Source organism: Vanessa tameamea, chromosome 13 (assembly GCF_037043105.1).
Source record: "Vanessa tameamea isolate UH-Manoa-2023 chromosome 13, ilVanTame1 primary haplotype, whole genome shotgun sequence".
In the NCBI taxonomy this organism is placed as follows: domain Eukaryota; kingdom Metazoa; phylum Arthropoda; class Insecta; order Lepidoptera; family Nymphalidae; genus Vanessa; species Vanessa tameamea.
This window is the reverse complement of record NC_087321.1, coordinates 2,741,736-2,768,591: the sequence shown is the minus strand read 5'-3', so window position 1 is coordinate 2,768,591 and position 26,856 is coordinate 2,741,736. Positions and strand designations below refer to the sequence as shown.

The window sequence follows — 26,856 nt, the reverse complement described above, 5'->3', positions numbered from 1 at the left end:
ACCTGTATATTTCCTACTGCTGGGCTGGCCTCCTCTCCCGTTGAGAAGAAGGTTTGGAGCATATTCCACCACGCTGCTCCAATGCGGGTTGGTGGAATACACATGTGGCAGAATTTCGTTGAAATTAGACACATGCAGGTTTCCTCTCGATGTTTTCCTTCACCGCCGAGCACGAGATGAATTATAAACACAAATAAAGCACATGAAAATTCGGTGGTGCTTGTCTGGGTTTGAACCCAAAATCATCGGTTAAGATGCACGCGTTCTAACCACTGGGCCATCTTGGCTCTTTTGTTTAAATGAATCAATAAAATTGCTCCATTTAAACAAAAGATCCGAAAAAAATAATTCAAATTAATGTAAAACATCAATAAGTATCAGGAATAATGTGCCTTTGTTCGAATAAGATCCGAAGAAACAATTTTTGATCAAACAAAATTTATGGAGCTTAAATAAAGTACGATCATACATTATTTATTTATTTGTAATAATATTTCAATCAAATTTTTTGGCGAAAATTTCATTGTCATTAAAATTATTATATTGTTTTATATATCGGGAGATAATATCTTTGTTGTATTATAGAAAGTACATATATATGTGAATAAAATACAAGATATTGTATAAAACAGTCACGATTTTGAGGTATTCACATGCGATATAGTTTACCCTTATAAACACACCCTCGCCCTCTTAATTAGCAATTGAACAAGCTCAAACAGATGGATAGACGAGAGCGAGAGTGATCTCAAAAGGGTTCAGTTTTCCCAGCAGATTTATATAACCATTAACACATTTAATAGTATAAAAGTTATACGAAGAAAACGGTTTTTTTTTTTTAAACGAAAACAGTATTAGGTATTATATATTTTAAATAAATTTCTAAACGAAAATGTGCTTTGTGATTTACACCTTCGCGATTTATTTTATACATTTATTTTTTGTACTCTATATTCGGTTTTTTTTTCTTTAACTTAACATATCAAATCTCATCAGACCGAGCCGTGGTATATATTTCTATTATTTTAATTCAGTTTGGTAGTTAATGTGTCTACATTGTGCGTATATTTATTCGTATTTTTTATAATTAAAAAGGGTGTCATTCACACAAAAACTTAGCTCACCCCTATCTCCTTTAGACACCGTATTATCATATTACATATACACCCGACTAGACCGGAACAAAGCACGCATGGATATATCCTCTTAAAAATAATTACCGTACGACGGACATTTCCCTCAAAACCGTCCCGCCGGAAGGGGACGTCAGACGTACCCCCACCAATTTCCCGGTTAAACTGCACTTGTTGAGTTCCTTTGTTGTCTGGTGCACCGCCTCAGTTGTATGAATCTAATGATATTGTACTTACCGATACTGGATTTAGCTGGTTTCGATGCACAAAGGAATGTATTGCTCTTTTTTTAATTTAATTAAAAATGTTATACAAAGGTAAATAACCGTGCAAGAAGTCACAGCGAAACAACAAACAGTTGTATATAATGGGTATATTTTTTAGTGAAACATGTTGCAAAATATTTAATACTCTAAATAAAATACCATATTTGTTAATTAAAATGTGTTGTAACAATAACTCATGCTTGAAAATTACAATTATTTAATTAAACAGAAACATAGTCGAGTCTGTCCTCATATATTTTAATTCGTAGAGGATTTTCGACTTATGTATGACGTAATAAGCAAAAGACGATTTTGATTAAAACTAAACATTTTAATAGTCTTAAGTGTAAAACAATACATTAAGGCCGAGCAATGTTAGAGTCGTCTCGGGAATAGTACGAGTATATTTATCGCAGCATAAAGGCGCAGTAATACTTACTATTTTATGCAATAATACTACATAAACTTAATCAATTGTATGTATTATTGTACAGGTAAAGACCTGTATAGTAATTACTAACCATCTGACTAAGTTCAAGCACTCTGAAATAATTCATCCATCACATTAATATTGCGTCTAATCATGGGATAATTGGAACGAGCGTGGGCAGTAACTGCAGCTGCGTGCTATACAATGGACCACACAAGATCTGTATGTATGATGTGAGGTTCATTGTATTTTAATCGGTTACACCGAAACAAAAGACAGTGTGTTATTTTTAAAGATAGAAAGTAGATTATATATGTTTATAAGCGTACTCTATAAATAATTAAACGCTTCAATCAAATAACTATATTTATAATAAATCGATTGATAGCTATACCAATGGTGTATAGTAGCCGTCGTAATGGTGTATAGTAGTGAAATCTTTTTTATTTGCCACTACGAATGACTGGTGACACTGTTTTTGCAATATAACTGTTAAGCTTACTTATAATAACCATTTTTGCAAATTTGTGGCAGTTCGTGATATCCAATGTTTTTTTTTAAATGAAATATTCAATGAATTTTTAAAATGATTTAGTTTTGCTTAATATTTCTTGACAGTAAAGAAATGTATGTGTATATTGCAAAATAATTCAACCCTACTTCATTTTAATATTTCAATTAGAAGTTATTTTAATACACATTGTTCAAGGACTAAGAAGGCCTATCAAAATCGACAACTTTTGTTGCCTTTGTTTGTTATATTAACGTAATTTCAAAGTACGCAATACGCGCTTCTATGGCAATCATTTTCTGTCAGCCAAATGGCTATCTAGCCGTCATACCCATGATTTATGTAAACGCCACCACATCGATGTAGCACGCGATTGGTTTTTCATATTCATGTGATGGGTTCTCTGATGCCATTTGATTACCCCAAGTAAAGGTTCGGACAAAACGTGTCAAACATTTCGAATAATGGACTAAGGTTGTGATTAAATCACTAACTGTCTTATTACATGAATACTATAAATACATTAAAGCTTTTATTGTTGACCCACGTCGGGCGCCAATATCTGTAGATATCTCTTTTCACATCACTGATTTAGTTAGTTTACAGTTCTTTGGTAAATATACAAATAATAAGATTATAGTAAATAATATGTATTGTATTTCTACATAATAATTTTAAATTAACCTCTGATACACAACGTTAGTTTTTGTTGAAATATAACTATTGTGTATCAATTATTTTGTACAATTGAATATTTTGCTTTTGAAATCTCCTAGTTAGAAAATGGTAGTTATATTGGTAAATGCTATTATGTTAGTATGTTTCTTTTGTTTCAAACTGGCACGATGGAAAATAATATAATTATAACATTCGATATCCAAAATCAGAAATAGATATAACTGTTTTATTTTAAAGTTATTATATAACATATGCCATAGTAGCTTTGCCAAGGATATTAGGACATCGCCTTTTTAGGAATAGTTCATATGAAAGTTTATCTTTTATTTGATTTAACAGATAAGATAAAACATGTCGAATAAATGTGCGCGAGATCTATATTGCTTACAAACTTATCTGAATTTACTAATCTTACTAAGAAATACTGTTTATTGTCTATTAGTATTACGGTGAGTCGCAGTATTCTTATTGGTTACCGATCACACACATAAGAAACTGATTCAGGCACATCATTTATCTTGATCGTCAAAGACATATCTTCTAACTTGTAAAAAAACTTAACCTTTTCTTATAAAAACAAAAATATCACCTAACCTTTTCTTATGAAAACAATATCAGTCTCATCCTAAATTGAAGTTTACATTCTTCTTGCTTTTAGAGTGATGTACGTAATAAATTGAATGGCAAACATTGAATACGAAAATAGATAAGCCAAAGATATTTTCCATACACATTATTCGCGACTAACTGTAGTTAGACCGAAAGTACATGGCAAACACTATATCTGTTCAGACTCGTCGAGCGTTAGAGGAATTAGTGCAGATCCAACGATTCGTATATCAGATATGTTAATTTGAGTAGATACAGTCGAAGGAGATACAAATACACGGACAAGGAGGCGAATTTCTTGGCTACAATAACTGAAACCTTAATTTAATATGGCCATTTTTATGTGTCCAGTGTACTTCCGCTCGCTTTGATAGGCGTTAATTAAAATATGACAAACTTAAGTTTTATTATAAACTACATGTTAGTTGAATTAATTACATTCGTAAAAGTGGTATGGAATGATCGGCTATATTTTTTGTTGATTTACGAAACCGCTGACTCTGCATGATTCAGGACTGGGCTTAAAGTTTTGGAGACCATGGCGGAAAGAAATATTTATTAAAACCAGTTAAAAAAAAAATACTCCAGTTTTTAATAAATGGACCGTATTATGCAGAAACTTTCTAAACTATAAAAACACAAATAAAAGTTATTAAGATTTAAAAGAGAAATTTAGTAGAAAATCACTATAAAAATTGTGTGTATAAATCCTAAAATTTGAGTTAAAAATAGTATGAAGATTTAATTTTCTTTAAATTCTCTAGAACTAGTATACAAGTAACCATGTCAATAGTGTTACCAATAAAAAAGTACACCAAAGCTTATAAACTTATTTATTGAAATAAAAACTTTATTAAGATATCAAAACACTCGAGTTTGCAAGAGAGAGAATAACTAACAATTTTCTCAGTGCGAATTAAGTTCGGACAGAATTTTGTAATTCTGATCGTGTGAAGTTCCATTTTTTAACGTTCGAATGCTATGTTTAAAAAAATACAAAAGACCATTATAGCCGAACAACTCCAAACTGTTTTCAGTTTTAATACGACTGCTTTAAAAACATAAATAATAAACGTATAAAAAGTTATATGTTTACATCATATCAAAAGATTGCTATTAGTACCCATAACACTAAAACGTAGACATTTTATAGAGAATTCTCGGTATGACATTATGTTTTTTACGCCTATCTCGTAAAAGATTTTACAAAACGAGTCACCTTCTCAAATTCAAAAACTCGCATAGTAACGACTTTAGATTGAGTTTTCTAATCACACAGGAATATTATTGTTTACTTTTAAATGGATGATCAAAAAATCCCCAAGTAGATAAAAATCTAATTATTCTTTAACTAGCCGGACTAGCAAATAGGCCTGATTATACCTGATAAGTGATCACCACCTCCCTTATTGGCGTTGTAAGAATTATTAACCATTCCTTACATTATCAACTCGCCACCGACCTTGAGAACTAAGACGTCACGTCCCTCGTGCTTGTAATACTGGCTCACTCATTCAAACCGGAATACAACAATAGTAAGTAGAGCTGTTTAGCGGTAGAAAAAGAATCATATAATCACTTTGAAACTTTGTAAGCTGTTTATTTGTGTACTATGTTTATATCGCTGGCTTGACATACTGGTCTAATTGCAACCATATCGATTGCATTATGTGAACGTAATACTTTATGCGAGACCTTGGTTTCTTATAACTATTATTTTATCTTATAAATGTAATTGAATAATTCACAACAAATGAATACTGAATCTTACTTACGTAATCTTTACTTTTTAAAACTTCAAGTTCTGATTCTACTTAAGTTTTTATTGTTTTTAAACATTTAATGGAATTAATTGGATTGATAAAGTAATTATAAATAATCTTTAGTTTTGTTTAATGTGTGATGAACGTGCTAATCTTTTAATGTCCCAGTACGTTTGAGCATTGTTTTTGCGTTATATAGCCCGTTTATTGAAAACCTTTTTAAAGTTGTAGAATATATTATTTGTGCTAAGACCTAAAGCAGATTTTTTTTTTAAATCTTTGTATCGGTAATTAAAGTCCCCCCAAAACCCTCACTTTGAAGATTCTCTAATTGAATCTCTGTTGCAACATTGTGTGTTCAAGTGTTAAGTTACACGTACATACATAGTAAGCGCATTTATTTCACATTAACTTGGTTCATTTCGTTATTCTATATCGGTGTCAGGGTACCCGGCAACTTGGCAAAAAGGTTTAAGTAAAGTATAGTGTGTTTCAAGGCTAACAATGCTGAGACTTTCAGCGACCAATTTACGTTTAATTTTCTTTAATGCTACTCGTGCAGTTATAAATAGCGTTTCGTGATCGTACTTATATATTTTTTCATTCATTACACTAATGTGAGTATCTGCTTTATTTGCTTTTTTTATAATTTTTAATAATAAAAATATACTACCTTTATCGTCTAAAATTTAATTACTTTCTGTATAAAGTTCTCCTAAAATTTCAAATTATTAATACTTAAAATTCTAAATTATTGTTTTTAATTTTTTTATTTTACTTGTATATCTTAATTACTAAGAGATATAAACTATTTTGTTCGTGTGGACTTAGAAGCTACCCTTTGTTGGGAAAAAAATATAATTTTAGAAATCCCAGAAATGCAATTGACAAGAAGACAAGATTCGCGAAGTCGCAATTTTATTTTAATTAATTAGTTTTATTTTTCAACTTTTTTGCATTTATAATTAAGCATTATATTAGCATAATATTAAGCATTTTCTTTTTCCAGTTTTTTTTGGACTAAATTAATTCATACCTGTATTATTTATTTAGTCCAATGACGTAGTCCCTTTTGCTCGTCATTTCCTATAAATCCGGAGGCATTTTACCGAAAAATTGTTTAATTTTTGACATTGAAAAGTGCATCCGTTCTATCTATACTTTATTATAAATACGAACGTAGCTCTGTCTGTCTGTTGCTCTTTCACGGCTAAACCAGTGAACCAATTTTTAATTAAATTTGGTAATAATTAGCTACTTTTTTACGCCGAACACGTGAGGACTTATTCCTAAACCATAAAACGTATTGCATATTTATAATTAAAGAATTTAATGTCCGAAACATAAGAAAATGTTTATAACACGTATCTCGTAATATGTAAGTAGAAACTCTTTTTACGTTGGTATTGAGTGGTATATGCATTAGAAGAGATTATAAAAGATACCGCACTAATAGCCTTAAAGCTATCCAATATCCATAGCAAATCTTGTAGTCGCATTTATTATATAATGACCATTACTTATATCTTGGACACTAAAAGCCCATCAATTTTATGACTTTGAATTGTACATAATACTGCTCCGTGCGTTTTTACCGCAATAATCGTTGTTCGGCACTCGTAATATAATGTTAAAGAGCCTGTATAACCTTTCTCAAACATTAGGCTATTCAATGCAAAAAAACTATTGACTGGTCCAAAGATTACCGCATTAAAAAAAAAACAAACAATCTGTTCAACTTTATTATATTATGTACACACTACACATTGGTTGAAATATATCAACCAAATTACAAAATGCGTGACCGCTGAGACCACACTAAACGATCGTCACACGAATACGAATTAATTGTCTTTTTTTTAAATTTTATTGTGTACAATAATATAATATAGTCACGTTGTCTAATATTAAACAGCCAAATAAGTCTAGTTCGGACGGTTCGATCGGTTGCATTTCCTCTGCCGGTCATCGCCTGTAGTCGGTACGTTGACTTCGCTTTGTCTTCCTACAGTCTGCAACCCTTACACCCACGCGTGAAGTGATCGGATGCGGCAATTGTCCGATTAAATAAATGATAATAATTTGATTCAATTGCATTTTTATATTGTTGTATGATAAAAATGACTAAAGGTTGACAAATATTGTTTCCTTGAACGTATGAAATCTAAATCTGATATGGTGTACATGTATATAATATACAGCAAGATTGTTGATTATATACATTGATAATAGTTGAATTAATTTTATAAACTATATTAAATAAATATGTTAATAATTTTGTTAAACAAATGTTTTTATAGTTTGCAACAAACTTTCGTCTAGCAAGTACAAGATATAAATTGCATGGAAGAAAATAAAAGAAATTTCATTTTTTATGTGTCTGCTTCGGTATACGACCGTACAGTACAGTCACCGCTTAATTTATTTACATGATATAGCCGTACGATTATGATCTTAATGTCGAATTGCATACGGACCCCAGGTAGGTCTTTCTAAGAAGGTTTCGTAGCAGACGGTGTTGAATCGATGCACAAATTCTTCTTTGCTCACTGCACATTGAATTGCACTGTCAGTTGAGCAGACGCCACGCTGTGTCGCGGTCGCGGCGCGCCACGCGCTCTTTCACATTGCCCCGCGTGTATTTACGACTCATCCAAAAACTTTTTGTGTTTTATTCTTCCCTGTATATTTTACGGATTGCTTGCCTTGCGCCGCTTCTGTAAAACGAAGGTTTGTTTGTTTTGTTTTACAACATAATTAGCAAAAATTGTATAAATTTTTTATAAGATTTTATTTAAACAAAGCAAATTTGAGCAAATCCAAACTCGATTAAATAGTAATAACACGAGCTAGACGAAAACATTGTTCGAAATTCAGAGGTAAATTTGAAAAGTTTGACTTTACCCGAGTCCCAGGTGTATTTGTATATTTCAAGTTAATATATTACAACCATTATTATTTAACAACCGCAAACTTACTCGAAAACCCTTCAATAGATAATTTATCTTAATATAATAACAATTATTATACCTCATACTTAAGATTTTAGCGAAGATAAATTTATGTAAGAAGTTTCAATATTTGGAAACAAAATGATACCAAAAGATTTTAAACTGAAGTTTTGCGTTTAGTATGAATGTTGAAGGTTCATTGTAATTACATGTTAAGAAATAAGTGGATATTTCGGAAAGTAATATATTTATATTTATTTAAAATAAGCTTACGGAACTTTTCAAATAAACTAATATTAGACTTGTCTCTAAGTATCTCTCATAGAATATCCTACATCCGGGAAATTTCTAATTCAAATCAATAGTGCTTACATTGATAATTGACATTTCAAGTTCTTGGTTCATGTTTATAATGCTGGTGGTCTAGAAAATTATATTAATGTGCGTCTTTCAGATAATTTGGGGTACGTAATCTTAAATTTTATAATCATAAATTATATTTCTAATTCATATATATTATAATTAAAATTTTCATAAAGTTATGAGATATTATATCCCTCAGCTTCTTTTACTCCATAATGGACTAGCGTTTGTCCGTTGTCTTGTCTCATGTTAAGCTACCGAACGTCTACGATTTGACACGCTTGCCTAGAAGGTACCTGTTAACTCTAGATTAAGTCAGTTGAAACGGATAGTTGGTCGCAATATTTGGACCCTCAATAAATGAACTCGACAAATTCGTTGACCGTTCGTTTGCATTTATTTTTAATTTATCGATACTATCTTTATTTTTAAGTTGACCTTATTCAGTGTCAACTTATTTTAATATATGTAAGGATATTTTACCCGTGGTTATGTGACTTTAATTGTTCGGAATTATTTAGCCCAACGATTGACTTTATATTAAATATAGTATTTTTTTATTCTAGTACATAGGTTTATAATTTGTATAGACATAATTAATATAAGATACAAAATCATTATACACTTAACTCGCAATACTATATATTTTGCTTGATAGTAAAGGTGAGTCAGCTCGTGACTACGACAGGTGCAACTCTTGTATTTAATATATAAAAAAGAAATACCGTTTTAACTTTCTACAGTTGCTAATATTATTAAAGTGTTTTTTGTGTACCTTTAAACGGAAATTTCAAAGTCGAATTTATGGGTAAACTTATGAAATGTTTTGAATGCAATAAGGTTAACCTTTTTATTTAAAATATTGGAAAATAATAACAACTGACTTGCTGATTATTCTCAGTGGAATATATGTTCAGTACCGGGGGTAGTTTTACATTAAATACGATCCTGTAAAATGACGATTCAAAAGTGTTAGTTAAACTGCCTATTCGAATAAAGATTTTTTTTTTGAATGTGACAATGTTACTGTTTATACTGCTTTTAAATCGAACCAATTTTCTTATTTCATATTTGGAGTTGTACTTTGATTTGTTATCAGCGGTGCATGAATTCACTTCGTCTGATACGAAGTTAATTAATACACAGCCGATTTACGGTAATACGCTATTTTGATACATGTATCCTATAAATTATATTATTATTATTATAAACAATGTCACATTCTGACATATCACGCTCGCGTTCTGCGGTGAGTTTTGAGTTTATTGTTACAGAATGCCTCTATAGGGATTTCCTATGAGATATTTTTATTTAATTGTTCGCGCTCGATAATGGACGCCATTTCATTATCCGTATAGTTACAGGAATCCGCAAAGGTATTCCCAAAGTGAATTGGCGTTGGCAGACGATTAGCCCTAAAATTCAAAGTTATTTATGTTCCGTGCAGCTCACATAACATTTTGTCCCCAAAAAAATGGAATAATGACCAGCGCATGACGAATTTTGACGAAGATCATAAATTAAGATACGACTAAGTAACACAATAGGATTAGAAGGTGTAGGTAATGTGCCCTGTTCTGCGAGATCACTCTCCCGGCTCCTGAAGAGAGCTCACCGATCTATTAGCACAGAATGGGCAGTGCAGCGGAAGTTAAATAAATAGAATTATCGCATAGATTTGGGTAAGAACCCCACATAAGTATCCTTACTGATAGCCCGTATACTTTTCTAAGAGTATCCCCTTGCGTAAATGACGGGTCTCTTTTTTGCAATTTATATTCAGTTATTAAAATGAAACTTTAATATGTTCTAGTTTTAATAAAGTAAGTAGGTACACGTCGAACAATATGGTCATTACTTTCATGTTAAACTGTATGCTACTGTTATCATTTCGATCGGTGATTGACGTGTGACGTCACCGTCATCGATTTGATTCGTCGTTACAGACCACGCCATACATTAATAAATATCGCAGACACTGGTAACTACATCATAATTTTAACCGAGTTTTATATTTAAAAGTTTTTTTTTCATTTTATCACAGTAATAGTGAACTATGTTATATATATCTACCGCCATGCAGCAATGCTTAGTATTGTTGGATTCCAGTCGGAAAGGTTAGTGAGCCAGTGTAACTACAGGCACAAGGGACATAACATTCTAGTTTCCATATTTGGTGGTCCATTGGCAGTGCTAGGTTATGTTGATGTACGATGTTCTTACAATATCTATAGATAATGGTGACAATTACCGTCGTGTGGCCAACTCAACAGTCTTCATACCTCATAAAAAATAAATATATTTTATATTTCACATTCAAAGTTTTTTTTTTAAATGAGTTGGCGACCTTGTCGTCGATAAAAAGCTAGTTTTATAACAAGTTACCAATCTTTTGCACGTTCTTTAATATATTATATCGAAAAAAAATCTCATTTTTCACATTAAATTTGTAATGCTTGTAAAAACGATTCTATACATTAGTATATAGTATAGAAAAGTTATTGACTTTTTGTAGTACGTACTATAAAGGCACAGACTATTGAGCTGCTTGTAGATAGGATATTAAAATATGTTACCATTTGCTCACGATATTATTATGTACGAAATATTAGAATAATGCATTTTATTTAAAATAAAACTACGTTACAACACTAGGTAAACACTTGGTTAAGATTATTTATTACTTGGTGGTAGCGCTTTGTGCAAGACCGTCTGGGTAGGTACCATTCACTCGTCACATACTCTGCCACCAAGCAGTAATACTTAATATTGTTGTGTGCCGGTTTGAAGATTGAGTGACCCAGCGCAGGTAGTGTAGGCTCAGACACACATCTCATTAAAATTTCGCACCTATATCTATGGGTAGTGAAATTACAATAAGGTGGCAATAAGGTTAAAATAACACAATAGGGTACAAATAGGTAAAAATTAGTCTAAATCAAAACAGTTAAAGGTAATGTGATAGCGTAACAGTAACTCGTTAATGTGATAAAATTGGAGATTAAAAAGCAATTTTTTAATCGACTATTCAATTAAAAATCGAATTAGTCGAGAATCTAGAGTCCAGAGCCAAACCAGGCATTTTTTAAATGTTTCTGTAACGTCGTTATTGTAGAACATTGATCATGTCTGGAGTCTACGATCTATGGCCTTAATTCTATAAATATTTTATAGTTGAACGTTAGCACTTGCCAAGAATGGCAACTATGTGACATGGTTATTTATGCGTCTGTGATAGTAAATAACTAAAAAAAAAGTATCAAAAAAGCCTGTCGATCGTATTGTTCGTAAATAAATTTGAAAAAAAATATGATCATTATCATATAATTATTTTAAAGAGGTTAATTAGTTTGTTTTAATGTAGGGGGTAATCTACGGAACTAATAAAACAATTCTAAAAAAAAACCACAGGTATGAAGGTACATTATTCTTGAGTTCTACACGATATAAATTATATTTATATCATATCAATTTCTTTATTAATAAATTTTATCCAAGCAAAACCGGAGCGCGTCACTAGTACATTATATATGTATAAGATACTGTTTAGTTAAGTTTTTCGTTTAATAAAATATATTTCTGCACTCTATAACATTCACGCGATTAATGTTGTAACTTGAAAATTTTAAAATTTGATTCAATAAAACTATCTTATTCAAAATTTATTTTATACGATGTCTCTAAACTTAACAATCTTATATTATATTTCATAATTATAATTTATATCAATGTAATATTTTCTTCATATTTTACTCCTTAAAATTTCAATATAGGTACTAAATACGTTTTTTACTAAGATGCTTGATATTGACATATTTAACGTTATAAATTTTAGTATTTAAATATTCAAATCGTACAAATTATGTTGTATCAATGAAAGTTGACGCCTTGGTTAATTGATTTACATGTACATTTTTACAGGTAATAATCTCCGCAGATATATGATTAACTGATAGGCTAATATTCTATGGACAAATACACGCATTCATTCATAGTATCATATATTTCAGCCGTTGCTTTATTATTACAATAAAGAAATTTAAAAAGTCACTATGGTATAGGTAAAATTAATTTACGCAAGATATTATAATAAATATGTATGAATATTTTTTCTTACAATTTCAATTTGAACAAAATATAAAAATGAGGTTGATTAAAATCTTTTTGAAACAGAAACAAAGTACTTTACAAAGAAGTTAATACTACGATGTCAACTAAGACTATTCAATAAGTCTTCATCCTAGATGTTTAAGAAAGTTCTACGTATTTAATAGGATATTCACACATATATAAGGATACTTTTTAATTATACAATACTAGTATTGTCTCGATCCGCCCTAGAATCACAAGGATAGGGATAAGACTTCTTTGTGGTTAAAGTACTTTATACTTTTTTTAATAAGGCTGTAGTTATCGTACCCTCATACCTCCACCCTTGTATTTTTTTTTAATATAAATTGTAGGACATCCTACAATTTATGATATTAATATGACTTCAGAACTGATTAAGAAGTACAATTATTACACAATAAGTACATTATTTTCACACAACTCTATCGATTTAAGCTTCGCACGCTATGGCTAAACATTCAAGATCATGATGAACTATTAATAAACTATATAACCTATTTTGTTAATGAAGACAAAATGAAAATACCATATTAGAGTCCAAGATAGCACGATACTTATATATGAGTTTGTTCAGTGACAAAGAATCAAATCTAATTTTTTTTTGACGACCTCCGTGGTGGAGTAATGTGTACACCGGTTTTCATGGGTACGCTACAATGAAGTCCCGGGTTCGATTCCCGGCCGAGTCGATGTAGAAAAAGTTCATTAGTTGTCTATGTTGTCTTGGGTCTGGGTGTTTGTGGTACCGTCGTTAATTCTGATTTTCCATAACACAAGTGCTTTAGCTACTTACATTGGGATCAGAGTAATGTATATGATGTAACCGTAACAAATCCAAACGGAAATATATGAAAGGCGCAATTAAGTATGGAGCCTATTCCAAATTACAAGAGGATTAAAAATAAGTAAATCTCTTTGATATTAAATTGACGGGATATCATTGGACCTTAAATAAAATCTATGGATCAGCGGAAAAAATAGCAGTTTGAATGAAACTTTCGAAGTAAAAGTAAAGTGGATACAAGTAGCTAAGTGAAATAGTATCGTAGTTTATTGTAGCGCATAATATAGCAGAGCTCAGAGCTCTTAGCAAAGCGCGTGGAATGTGTAAGTATGCGGGTTGTTTATCTTTAAACCTTCGTCGATTGGAATAGGATATAAATATATAATAAACGGCAACATCAAATGTACACAAGCAATAGGTAAATTTCCTTTTTAAATATAATTAGCGAAATGCATATAGAGCTCTCGACAGCTTCCATCAAATTAATTGAATCGATTTTCATCAACCTCGACTGATTAAATCGTTTGTTTTTTTAATTCTAAACGACTGAAAATTTATTTAGAAGGATTTCATGCTATGAATATATTCAAAAAGTTTTAATTTCATTTTTAATAATAAATTATATATTTAATTTCAGCTATGTTTTTTCTATAATCATTTTGGAGACCCCTGTAAGCCGATTTAACGACAGCATTAATTTTTTGTTTCTATAATATATAGGGACTTTTGCCGGTTCTTTTCGGTAGAATCTACATTCCGAACCGATATATTGTATGTTGTAACGTGACGATTCAAATTTCAAATATGCTTTTAAGAGCCGCCTCGAAAAAATAATAATTTAATTGTATAAAGTCAATTGAATCATAAGTCAAAATCATAAGTATTTGTTTCATTCAAACAAGGGTCAGACACGTGTTTTATAATAAAGCAAGAAAATAAAAAGCACATCAAAATATATACCCGCAAATATAGCTGTCTCTCGGACAACGACCTTGTTTAAAGTATTTCTCGCGGAGTTAATGTACTGAGATTAGATGAAGATTGAATATTAACGACCATATAGCCTCTCCATATATTTTTTTATACTTTTAATCCACTAGCTATTTTAATTTGTATATACTTAAGCCTTTAATGTAAATAATTACTTAGTTGTAAGTTAGTTGTAAAATAAATTAGGTATCAACGTGTTTAATAATAAATTGCAATATATAAAATAATTTAATAAAAGTGTTGGTTTTAGTTTAGTATTTTTATGACGCATCTTATTGTATTTTTTTTTTATCAACACCCATGATATTTATATCATTTATTAATAACAAAGTTAAGTACAATTTATGCATATTCAGTCTTTATAATTATACATAATGCATTGTTCCACAAATTACACAACATTTATATGTATTATCAAAATATATAAATAAAAAATAATATATCTATCAAAAAATTTAATTTCATTCTAATTAAATAAACTAAGCTCCAAAAGAGTGTGTGCAATATTTTAATTAGTTCTGTGCTGAGAGATTAAGGCAAATTCAAATTCGAAATTCAAATACAAAATATTCTTTATTCAGGTAAACTCTTATCAATCGAATCTCGTTTGAATCGTCATGTTACATTACTAATACTAACTCCACGCTGTTTTATTATCTGTGCAAATCTACATCACTTCATCAATTCTTAATATAATCGGGAAACAATGCCCAATATGCAAATGAAACTGAAACATAAATACCTATTGAAAATTAATACAGTATTGTCGCATAAAACTCTAGCTGTAAATATTTCGAAATAGAATTTTCACGTATATTATCGTCAAAAGTAAACAGGAAAAAGAAAATTCAGGCATAGAACGGGGTCAAGTGCTCGCAATAAGCCCAACCGTTGGTGACCGATATGAATATGGCAGCCCTCTTTGTGGTACTTGACCTAGCCTAGTTTTTGTCATAGATCCGTTAACTGATTGTTGGGATTCGCCTGTTTTTAAGCCTTCTAAAGTAGCTTATTAAGCAATTGAACACATTTCGTGCGCTTTATAATTCTTATATACTCTAATAGCTGTTACAAGCTCACTTTGCTCGTCGTAAACATATTTTTAATTAAAAAAATTGTAGCCATTTTTCTCTTTTACGATATAATAGACTTTAAACCAAATTTTATAACAAACGTCCAAGTTTTAAAACGTGATTGAGTAACAAAAGATACAAACTGCATCGTAATAAATTATTTTTGTTAATACAGGCTGATGGTAAGAACACGATCATAATCAGATATTGCTGGTTCAAATCCGAGCCTCTTAATACCATGTGCTAGCACGCGTCGGATAAAAACCTGCTTCATTACACTTATCACGTTTTAGAGGTTTTTTTACTATCGGGAAATATAATAAATCCTTTGTAGACTCTAGCCATACTTACCCGCGGGTTAGATAGAGAGGTTCTTATATACTCTATCGGAAACAGATTAACGATACGATTTAAATCGTCCCGCTTTATTTCAACTATTGAAAAATTCGATTATAATGATTCCTAAAAAGCATTAAGATTACACGATAAGATTTGATATTAAAGGAAAATGTTATTTTAAGCCAAAAACGGACTTGATAAGCTTCTTAATAATATTGTAAATTCGAAAGTGTGTTAATTGATTTGTCTTTTTTCCACGCGAAACCGGTGAACGTGTTTTTTTTTTGTTATATAGTCTGTAAGCCGGAGAATGATATAATGGGTACTTTTTGCACGGTAAAATACACAGGTGCGATACTGCATAGAAACTAACAACGAATACAACGATCTACCGTTTTGCTCTGTTGCTTGTTAGACATAGAGGTTGATTATATGAAGCCTTTGTAAATAATACGGTTAGAATATTTATTACTGATTCGTTCAAGGTGTTGGGAAGCATCGGGAACGTCGTTTCTTATCCATCGTTTACTGAATCTATACTAATATTATAAATGAGAAAGTAACTCTGTCTGTTACCTCTTCACGCTTAAACAGCTGAATCGATTTTGTTGACATTCGGTATGGCAATAGTTTAAGTTCCAGTGAATAGGCTACTTTTTTTTTAATCACCGTTCTGAGGGGTAAAATGGTGGGTGACGGTTTACGTGCTATAAGTAAAGTTTTGTAATTTCGCGCGGGTAAGGGCATAGTTTTAGGTAGTTTAAAATATCCCCGATATGGTCCAATGGTTAAAAAACTATTTTTTTTAAGGTAATTGAAGTTTAATAAGTCATGTGCTTGCTGCAGCGAATTTGATGCGTATTTTTGGTTTTTAATTAATCTTCTGCTGCGCGGTGAAGAAAACACGAAGATCTTCACATTTCGGAGACAAATCTGTCACGTGTGATCCACCGATCCAGCAATTAGTAATTGGCGCAGCGTGGTATATACCCTCCTAATCTTCTTCTAAAAAGAAAGGCATATCTTTGCCTAGTGGTGTAATATTTACAGAAAGCTACTTTTTTATTTATTGTTATTTCTAAGACATATGATGTGCAATTGTTTTCCGTCCTTTTTATCCATTTATCGTTCACTTTTTTTTCATAATAATATTTGTTAAGAGCAATATACTTACATATTTAACAATAACACATACTATCAATATCAATAAGTCGCAAGTGGTAAGTACAGACTAATAATAAATTCAAGGCCGCTTCATTGCTGGTGTCATATAGTAAAGTATTATTTTGTATACAAATTCAATATTAACTGTCTCTGATTTCTGAACGAAATTATACACTTTTATTTGTAAATTGATTTTTTTTGTTTTACTGTGTTCCTACTAACTTTGAACCATGATTTTAATTTGGTTTACATATATAGTACATTATAATTATAAATATTGACTTGTATACAGATTTATAATGTCAATTCTTGTGAGGATGCATTGGGAAATTTATAGAACACCTCAACTGTTCCGCTTCTACGCGTTTTAGCGTTAACTATATAACGTTCTTCAATAAGCAAGCTATATAACACAAATATATTTTTTTCAAATTGGACCATGAGTTTCATCAGTAATGACGTTCAAACATACAAACTTTCCAGTTTTATAAGCATATAGAGTATAGATTATTCGAAACCTTGATGGGTACGGGACATTGTCCGATGGGAAGGTGAACGTGAACTCTTGTTACTAGAGAATTATTCAACATGTTTTTTTAAACATTAACATGCGCTGTTATCTTTAATTACTGATTTAATTAAGTTGACAAAATAAAACACGATTAAATGCGCATTAAATTCATTCGTCGGTTGCAGTATTTAGACAATTTTATTGCTTAAATAAACTTTGTGATTTAAATAATGACGACCTTACTTATAGAAGGCGTTGAGTGTATAAATGAACACATATTCCTCTCTTTCTGTCAAGATTGATTTGACATTCAAAAGAACGAGACAGCATTTTTCTCTAAATCACCCCGAGACAACATTTATAAGTAATGCCGTATATATAATTCGAAATTTGACTTGATATCGATCAACAATATCCTTTTGATTTATTATGACTTCCTTCTTGATTCAATAGTTGACGCGCAAAAAATTAACTGTGCCTGATTCATAGCCGGACAAAGAAGTTTTTGTGCCTTTGTGTAATGCATATTGACCGTGACACCAGGTGTAGTTCTAAACGATTAAAACAGCTAAGGTGTCATGAGTTATATAAATACTAAATACGCATAACGAATGAAAATGAACGAACAAAATACGATATTTATGAATACATAGTGTTGGGCTATTTCGATATTAATGTTGTTTGTTGTTCATTAAGCGCCCACGCATCTCGCGGATTTCTTTCCTACGCACTTCGTGTTCACGTCTAATTGTTCTTGTGCCAACATTTGAATATTGAAATGTTGAAGAAATAAATATGCATAACATGATATTCTCTTTGAATGGAATGCTTACAAATGTAAATGGTTTTATTAAATATTAAATGTATTTTCATATAATTATTCTTTTAATACAGGGATATTATAGATCAATCGAACTTCTTAAAGTCGAATTCGATAATTTTATCGATTCCTCTCATCATATTCTTGAGAATATATGGGTTGGAATTAATTGCTCAGCTAAATTTTCCGAATTTGAAAATTGAATAACTTTTTTTTTGCCTGATCTGGTATTTGAGTCCAGAGCCTCTGGATCTGTAGCCTTATGAGCAAGCCACTAGACCATCGAGGCAATATATAAATATTTATTCAAGTGTCGAAGTGATTAAGAGCTAGACTGCGTTACAGTTATAAACAGCTGCCGACGATAAGGAATTTCAGATAAGGAATGTTATTGTTTTGATGCAATGTAATAGTGTGTGTGACGTCACTGATTACAAATTAATTTTGCGCAGTTTATAGTAAAACAGATTTATAATATGTTGTGAAATATATCGAGAAAATAATTCAATTTAAATATAATCAAACACAATCTATACATGACTTATAAACTCTACAATTAGGTTAATAAGATCTTTTATTTTGTTGAACCTAATAACAAAGTGTCGAATGACTTAAAATATCAAGTTGCGTGTTATTTTCTGAATGCAAACACGAAAGGCTTGTTATAAACGTATCAGAATTAATGAATTATTCAATACGAAATCAAAAACACCCATTATTAAAAAAACATCTTCAAAATATGTGATTTAATTTAACATATTCTATATTTACTATACTATACTGAAATCTTTATTTATTTAGTTTAGCATTGATGTAAACAGTTGAAATAATATTACGCAGATATAGCATACAAATAAGCAGCTTATATTTTCTTAAAAACATTCGCATTTCGTATATAAATATAGCAACAACTCTAATGTTTACATGTTCCATTCACATGCGTGCTATTATGTGTGTGTGGCGTCGTTGCGCCTGCGCAGACGGCTCCACGATCGAGCCCTCTTTGTTTGTTGACAAGCCGAGCGCGCCGTGTTGTTTTCTGTTTCTGTTTTGTTCGCGTATGCACTTCGTACGTGCCGGTCGTACGTTGCTTCATTTAAAAGATATCGTTAGTTAGCTAATTTTAGTGTAGTTAATTTAGACTTTTCTCCTTTCTGCGCAGAATATATGTGTGAAGTGTTCTTTGTGGCTAGTACTGTTGTTGTTTGTGAATATTATTTCAACAATTGAGACCACGCTCTGTCTGGTGAGCACAAAGGTAAGATAAGTATATAGTATTCTGTTGTTTTTGTACGAGTGTTTTAGTCATTCCCGAATATTTTGATAGTTGAAGATCAGACGTTAAGAATATTATCCATGTCTATATTATTGGTTCGATATATTTTCGGAATGCCGTCATTGTTTGACTTACTTTTTTTTATTTTCATAATATAATACTCATATCATTGACCGAATTACATTAAACGTTTCGCTTTCAACAAAAGGTTTGTTATCAGATATAAATGAATATGTTTTCGATTGACATTCCATAAAATTGTATTGAATCGTATTCTATTAATTGTCATTTTATGTATATATTTAGATCGCCAATAATATTATCATTAATATTTAAATATTGCACTATTTACATTCGTTGTATATAAAATATGTAGTAAGTAAAGTTCAGTACGACCTGTACGTTTATGTAACATTATAGGATTTTAATTAACGCTAATGAGATTCACGTTATATTAGTCGGAGATTAAAGCTGTTTTTCTTCGACTCGATTTAGATACAGTTATTTTGGCCGGTCGCATTACGAGACGCCTTACGGTACCTCATGTGTCTGGTCGGCTAAAGTGTTTTACACACAATATTTATCATTACCTTCGTTATACATTATATAGTAATTACCATTTACACATTTTACGTCTTTGAATTATAAAATTCTGTATTATAAAAACTTCTTCATTTTTGTATGTTAAAAATATATCTGTGTATAACTAGTAGGCACAATAGCATACTTAAAAACCTATTGTTCTATTTTTGGCTTAAGTGAAAGGTTATGGTAAATTTCTGCAGATAAGTACGTACCTACTTCAATGGACTTTGAATATAAATCGGACAAATTGAAAAGGTACAAAAAGCATTTTAATATATTTTTATTGTGTCGTGTGTAAGCTTCTTAAAGTAACGGTTTATGTGTCGATGTAACATGTTCACGTTCATTACTGGTCACGCTAAGATGAATCACCTTTTGACCAATATACTGGTTATACAGTGATTTACTTAAACGGTAAATTCAAACGCACCAGTTTTGCGAAATTGTCAATAGCGATTTAATGACAGCGACACACATTTGCACCATTGTTAAATTTCATTAATCTATTGACCTGTGGATTATCCGGCACGCATTTATCTGTAACTTTCACTGAGAAATAATTGGTTTTCGATTAACTAGAGATAAAATAACCGGTTGCTAATAAACGCGGTCTTGTATTACAAAGATCTCGAATAAAATGGTTAGATCGTGGTCACAAATATAAATTTATTATTCTTCAGATGAAAATAAACTGTATGAAATTCTTTGAGAATTTATTGCGAGAAAGTTGCTTTAGATCTTAATTTGTTACCGTCCAGATTTTTTTATTTATCGACAATCGATGACGACCAGAAACCGAGTTCGATAAATTTAAATTATTTCATTGAAATTGTATCCGATTGAAATTTGATAATATTATAAAATATGTGAAAAAAAAAATATTTGCATTTCCATTATGAAAGTGTTTTTTTTTAAGAAGACAGGTTTCACTTTTGATTGAGGATAGTTCGTCGATGCTAGAAATGAAAATACACATTAGTGAAAGTAGTTTATTTATACGTCAGCAAAATAAATAGGGTTCTGTTCGATATTATTGATTTATATCACGTATCGGTCCCGAGAGGGAATGGAAAAATTAGGTTAATATAAATAGCTTATTCTAACAACCACACCACTAAAAACTATTTATATATAAGGAATGATTCACAAGTAATATATATTCATAATGATAGATTAATTATGAGAATTATCCGTTTAAAGTTTAGAGAATAACGCGTAATGCAATAACCATACGAAACATACAAAGTAATAATCTTTGTTACAATAAACAACAATTAAATTAGTAGATCACACGTTTCAGCTAATAAATTACATGTAACAGAGCTATCCCATAGTGTAAACATAATATCGCACAATAAGGAAGTCAAAGCGAAAGACGATAAGAGAAAACTACGCCGTTTCAAAAACATGTCATTATAAACTATTACAGACCGTTACGTCCTCCTAACATTGATTGCGCATCATTTACAGCTATAGTCTTTTTTATTGTTATAAAGATCACACGGTCCTTTTGTTTAAAGTAATTTCACTAATTACAGTTCTGTACGTTATTCCGTTATACGATTTTGTTTGTTCGTTAAAATAAGGAGAATTTGGAAGAAAGTACCCGTCTCAATTGCTTGGCCGACTTCCAGTTTAAGGAAATTATTGTCTGATGAAAGTTTTAAGCCCTGCGTTTAAGTGATCCTCGCTACGTGACTACTTTCACGGAATGCACAAAAGCGAAAATAAAACTTGACGTATTGTTTCATAAAATTTATATATTCAATTAGTACATTTCGAATACTAACAATGGCGAAGCAATAGCTCACATTAACTGGACGACGTATTGATTAATTGAAAAACCTCCTCACTAAAACATTCAGAATTTGTTTAGTTTACGTTCACGACCTAGTAGTTTAGTTGTTTAAATATTTATCAATGACGTTTTTCAATTCAGATTGCATGCCTTGTTATTTATGCATTTCGGTTGCATTAGACTTATAATATGGTAAACGTATACTAGAAAAACGCTGATAGACCTTAACTTGCCGTTAGGTAACCATCACAAGATTAATACTTATTATTTGCATTTACGTATTTATACATATATTTATATTAAAAGAGTCGTGAATAACATTCTCTACAAATATGATTCATCAGCTTCTCAACGTAGCTTGGTAATACAAGTAGACAAAGAACAAAGAATTGACGTAGATATAAACTTTTCTTGGAACATTTCTAATTTTTGTGCTTCGAATTCTCAGAAAACTATTAAAACTGCAAACTTATCAAACAAAATTCCTCTAGCAGCTGCACAGACGTCTAGACGTGCGTGGATGTAAAGTCTAGAACTAGCAAGACCAACACCCTGCCACCTTCCTTTCTCCCGTCTGCATTTGCGGTATATTTGCTTTCGAATAAAATTGTGTATGGATACCGTCTGCAGTTTAAATTCGACACTGCTGTTCTTTTTTATCTGGCAAGCTTCTTGATTTTACTCCTCAATAAACAAACCTTGTTTCAAATATGTGAAATAATGTATCTTTATCGTGTTATTGAAGTTTATATTTGAAACATAATGCTGGTTTTCATAATCATTGATCGTTTCATCGAATTGTTCATCCAATTGAGTTGAAGCTTTGTACACTTATTTAGTACTTCATATTTAAAGGTTTCTAAGATTATACCATCGATGTACTATAGCTGGCATAAACAAAAAGTAATTTCAAGGCATACTGTTAGACCGAATTTAAAAAATAGACCTGTTTGTTTTTTATTGTATTAAACGTCAAACACAAGAACAAGACAATTCTTTTGTAACCTGTATTTAAATATAACGTCTGACTTTATATATAACGTAGAGATTTTTAAATGTTCAGGTTCTGCGGAGTTAGATGTTAAGTTGTGCCAACTGCGTAACCATTATGAGTCAAGCCGGAACTGTATTTGAACAAGAATAACAAAGACTTTGAAATTATAAAAAAACCATATGATGTACTACTTTGTCTTGTTTCATAATACTTTTTTTTTAAGAAACAATTGTAAATTGTGGTACACTTTTTAGATTAGTCATTGGAACTAACACTATTACAAGATATTGAATATTGTACGAAGCTAATTTTTTTCAGTCCCATGTGAGAAGGTGTTTGTAGGTAGGTTGAAGAATTGTTCAATATTGATGTGTTCCGGAAAAAAGGATGTGCAAGGCAATAAAATCACAGGAACGAAGGACGTAACAACGTCGATATCATGAGTTATAGCCCCGTACCAATCATTTACTATTGTTCGTCTGTCTAATCAGTAAAAAACAAAATCGCAGTCTGTTTTCAATACTTTGTCATTCCTACACAAGTACTCACCTCTATTTTAAACATAACATTTAATACTTTTAAATGTATACTTTTACAATAGAAAACAATTTTACAAAGGAAATTGTAATTGAAAATATAGAAAAGAATTTCTTGCTTTAAAATAGCTTTATTACTATTAATATTTCGTCGAGCATTCGCTGTTCCATTGTAGTGAGGCAGTAGAAAGGTGTCGGGCTCAACAATGCCCAATGTGCTTCGAAGATTTCTGTGCTATGCCGCCATTTATAAAAGCCTTTTCTACCAATTGAAGTTTATTTAAATCCTCCTTATCCAGCTAATTCTTCATTGAATTCGCTTTGAAAAGAGATCTTTAAGGACCGTCCTGTTCTACTAATTCGTCTTATTTCTTGTTTTCATTATTTAATGTACCTGTTTGCTCTGAATACGTTTTTTTGCGATCTTATACATTGTTTTTACCTTTGGAAAGTTTCTTTTAATTAAATTCTACCGCTCATAAATTATCTATTGTAATGTACATTAATATATTTTGCAAATTATTGCACTAATAAAACATTCTTTGACAACATTTACTTATTATAAATATTTTAAAGATTAATATTACTAGGAAACTTATAACTTGGCTAAAATTTACGTTACGTTAACTGAGTTATATTTTAGATTATGTTATAATTTTCAAAAAAAATAGAGTAATGTCTTCGATAAGTATCAGTTAATAGTATTTAGTTATTATTCAAAATTTAATCTTCACATAAGATAAACAAAAGTATCTGATCGTTGCGTCGAAGCTTACAAAATCAAAATAATAAAAATTACTTTATCTTAGTCTAAACATAAACAACAATTAAAAATACAAATATATTTTATTGAATGAAGCTTAAATGTTTTTTTTTCAATAAGATGTTTTGCAAAACATTGCCATATGATTTAATTAAATAAATGAAATTAACTGATTTAGGATAAAATACAAACATCGATGTACATTCCCCCTTCAAATGACTTATCGTAAACAGCTGCCCCTAATTTCTGTCATCTCTCGCTAGCCTGGTTTATTTTTCATAACCTTACCTACCTAATCCGTCCATCAGTGTAGCAATAACATAAACGTCCCTAATACATAACGAATAATTAACACGAACAATTATATTATTAAGTGTATTTCAGCGTAAATATTATCGTGATAATTACTACAAGTGTTCAAGTAATTCAAGACAATTTGTAGTCCCTATCATTGAAATTAAAAATCGGTTTATTGATTCATCTTTCGATAAAAAGTTTCTCAAGGCCAAAAAAAATCAAAAATTAAAATGTATCTTGATATTTAAAATAATTTAAGTACGGTTTCAGGAAACTTCGTTAATTTTGAACTTCGAGATTATCTATTTCTTTATTAGTATAAAAGTTCAACATAATTTATATAATATGTGATTTCCTTGTGACACACATGCACATACACTGCACACAAACACATTACACATAATATAAATATCAAAATAAAAAGGACCAATAAAATTAAATAAAAAACACCGCTCATTGAAATACTTAAAACTGCTTAAAAAAATCCTATATTTAACATATTTATTGGTATGAAAATTTTAAATGTCTTAAAATAAAAAAAATTAACAAGACCCGAATTACATTACGATTAAAACGACGTAAAGATAAATAAAACCGATATTCGATGTAGTGACTTTTAACTTTACCGGTTCTTCACCTAAATTTACCGTAATGTTACTTACCTTTACTTAATTATTCCAAGTTATTGTACCATGACTGTTTATAAACTCGTTAACCACGGGACGGCTATTTTAACCAACGTCAAACTGGAAGAGATTGTATGTTTGACGCGCGTGTTTTTATTATTAATTGGCTCAACCAATGGGTTCAAGTGTTGGATAATTTAAATTTGTACGAGGTATAGTGGTTTCAAATATTTTTCCTTGACGATAAATAATAAAAAATCTAGAATAAGCATGCTTGTTAGACCGTTATGTTGTTTGCTTTATACGTTTTGCGTTTAATTTTTTAATCCGAGCAGTTTCTTAGTTATGTCGTAATTCAGTATTCATTATCGCTTATTGACTGACGTTTGCACGCTTCCCGATAACTTTAGGTCAAATTATTACAAAACTGTTTAAAGTCGGTGAACCATAAGAGGATTAAAGTTTATTTTGTATATTAACACAGCAGGCTAGCCCGACACTCACAGATAATTTTGCGAGTATTAAATTATATTTGTTCGATTTCCGCCCGCGACTTCGCTCATGTAGGGGGGGGGGGCATGGTATTTTGTCAGGTGTAAGGCACCGTGAATCCTTTTCTGTTCCTACAACTGTATGTATGTTAGTTAAGGTTACAAAGAAAGCCACTTTCGTATTTATAATATTACTTTTTCCTTTGTTAACTGATTTAATTGTAGATATTAAAATATATGTGCGTTATTGTGAATAGTTATACATTCTGTGAGCTTGGCACTGACTTCAATTATGTACCTACTTAAAAAACCTTTTAAGAAAATCTCAGTCGACTTTTGAATCGACTATAACAATAAATTTTAAGGATTGTTCGCTTCTTATTTTTTTACATATTATATACAGTAAACACCAAAGCTAAACAATAAGGCTAAAAATTGCTATTTTTTTTTTTTTTTAGTAGGTGCCACCTGATGGTAAGTGGTCACCACCGCCTATAGACATTAGCGATGTAAGAATTATCAAACATATCTAAGCTGAGCTACGATGTTATGTCCCTTGAGCCTTCAGTGACATTGGCTCAATTAACTTTCAATACGAAATACAACAATACAAAGTATTGCTGTTTGGCGGTAGAATATCTGATGGGTGGCTGGTACCAACCCAGGCGGGCTTCGGCTTACTCGAAGTCCTACTACTACAATAAATTTAAAAACAGGACAAAGCGATTTAAAGCATAATAGTTTTCAAATTTCACTGTAGTTTTATTAATAATTTGACTAACATACATTATAAACGCCTCTAATTCGTATATCGGGGTCACTGTTCTTAATAATATAAATAAATCGAAAGAAACTTGAGTCCCAATTTGACCTCAATTCCGTCCTATTGATGATATAATATAAATTACGTGATAAAGAATTTCGACTGCACCGACATACAATTTTCACAATAAACGTATTGTTTTTAATCACGT

The 26,856-nt window shown here is 30.8% G+C and overlaps 1 protein-coding gene across 9 annotated transcripts in view; it reads left to right on the top strand.

The window, feature by feature from the left end:
* LOC113398032 (protein yippee-like) overlaps nucleotides 1-26,856 on the top strand; it is a 95,938-nt gene that overhangs the window by 21,075 nt on the left and 48,007 nt on the right. For 2 of the 9 annotated variants that reach the window (XM_026636597.2, XM_026636596.2), the window contains exon 1: nucleotides 19,489-19,774. The exons of 2 other annotated variants lie outside the window; for them this stretch is intronic. The gene's annotated coding sequence lies outside the window, so the exon portion shown is untranslated. Of the gene's footprint in view, nucleotides 1-7,956; nucleotides 8,121-19,488; nucleotides 19,775-26,856 lie in introns of those variants that run through there. 5 more of the 9 variants (XM_026636606.2, XM_026636605.2, XM_026636604.2 and 2 more) reach the window with 5 other exon arrangements.